Source organism: Apodemus sylvaticus, chromosome 8 (assembly GCF_947179515.1).
Source record: "Apodemus sylvaticus chromosome 8, mApoSyl1.1, whole genome shotgun sequence".
Classification (NCBI taxonomy): domain Eukaryota; kingdom Metazoa; phylum Chordata; class Mammalia; order Rodentia; family Muridae; genus Apodemus; species Apodemus sylvaticus.
Window position 1 is genome coordinate 43,183,173 of NC_067479.1, and position 2,315 is coordinate 43,185,487.

Sequence of the window (2,315 nt, forward strand, 5' to 3'; positions counted from 1 at the left end):
TGTATTTTATAGTCTTTCTTCATCTGTTATTTTTATACTAAGGATAAAATTCAGCACACAATATCCATCCAAATCCAAAATAACTTGGAGACCTATTGTTACACCCTTGATTAGTTTACCATGCAGTCACAATTAATCAAAACGGACTTGAATTTAACTAGCATCCATCCATTTAAACCCTAGCAACAATGACTGCCAGCCATGTAACATCCCCAGTTCCAATAAGATGGTGGTAACCCACATATTGTTTATATCCCCAAATGATGTCATACCATATGGTTTCTTATGTATAGATTTTAAACTATCAACCCTCTGTATTACAAGTTTTAAGTTAACCACTTTTAGACAGATGTTACAGATTTTTAACCATATCTACTCTACTTACAATTATCGATGTTTAGTAAGTTTATACAACAGTATTACAAACCTTAAAAGAATATTCATAGCCAAGTAGTGGTGGTACATACCTTTAATCCCAGCATTTGAGAGGTAGAGACAGATGGATATCTGAGTTTGAGGCCAACCTGGTCTACAAAGTGTGTTCCAGGGTAGCCAGTGCTATACAGAAAACCCTTTCTTGAAAAACCAAATATGTATATATATACACATATGCATGTATGTACATATATATTGATAACTTAGCAAAAGTTTAGAAAATTAAAACAAAAGAATATGAAGTGTGTTGCAATAATCCCCATTGGAAACAGCCTATCATTTTGTACTGTTTTGTTTTTCAACAGGTGACTAGTTAGGTTACCTGCCTAGTATGAAACCAATTTTGGAGAAATCTTTACAGAACAGGCTTGGGACTAGAGGAAGACGGGTCACAACTGAGGTCCAGAACTAACTTCTCACTGAAAAGAAAAAGCATAAAACAGCAATTTAATATTACCCATAGCCTCATGCTTTCTAATAGGGATGACATTAGCTGAAATACTCAACAAATGGTAGAGAGAACCTGTAAAAATCATATCCAGAGGTTAAGCACACACACCCCAGTTGAGGGATAAGACCACCCACCTTCTCAAAATTTTAACTCAGAATTGTTCCTGTCTAAAGGAAATACCGGGACAAAGAGTGGAGCAGAGACTGAAGGAAAGGCCATCCAGAGACTGCCCCACATGGGGATCCATCCCATTTGTAGCCACCAAACCCAGACACTATTGCTGAAGCCAAGAAGTGCTTGCTGACCGGATCCTGATGATGATGACTCCTGAGAAGCTCAGCCAGAGTCTTACTGATACAGATGCAGATGCTTGCAGCCAACCATCAGACTGAGTAGGAGGACACCAATGGAGGAGTTAGGGAAAGGACTGAAGGAGCTGAAGGGCTTTGCAACCCTATAAGAAGAACAATATCAACCAAGCAGACCATCCAGAGCTTCCAGGGTCTAAGCCATCAACCAAAGAATACACATGAATGGACCCATGACTCTAGCTGCATATGTAGCAGAAGGTTGCCTTTGTGAGCCATCAATGGGAGGGGAAACCCTTGGTCCCATTGAAGTCCCAGCTTAGGGGAATGCTAAGGTAGTGGGGCAGGAGTGGGTAGCTGGGCAGGGAAGCACTCTTATGGAGGCAGTGGGAGGGGGTTGGGACAAGGGGGTTGGAGGGGAAACTGGGAAGGGAATAAAATTTGAAATGTAAATAAACAAAATAATCAATAAAAAATTGAAAATAAATATTGGCTATAGTTAAAATATACCTGAATTCCTACTAAACTGAATTTTCAAGTTTAGAATAAGGAATGCTTAGAGATAAGAAAATGTCTGAGCTTCAGCTATAGACAATCCTACAGAAAGGAGCTGAAAGATGCACCAGCCAGTGAGGAGCATATACATACTGCAGATAGCCTACTCTGTTTCTCTCTCACTTTTTCTCTCCTATATCTGCTCCACAACACACATATAGGTCCATCAACAGTAACTTTAAAAATACAGAATATTCACACAGTGAATGGAAGGAGGTGGATGACCAGACAAGAACCATCAGCTGCAGCAAAGATAAGAGACAGCTTGAATGTAGGAAATCTCTCAATTTCCCTTATTTTTTGCAGTAGTTGTAAAGGTACAAAACAATATTGGGACCTAGGATACCATTAGTTATCATTTGGATTGGTTATGTGGGGGATTTTAATGCCATATTTAATTGAAAAAAGCAAATAAATTGAGTGTCAGGAAAAGAAGATACCGGGTTTCTAAGAGGCATATAAATGGAAAAGGAGAGGGTATAGATTTCACCATTTCCATGGATGGCAGAGGGGTAGGAAAGATCATAGCAGTCTGTCTTTGAGAGCATACCCAGGACTCAGGGAAG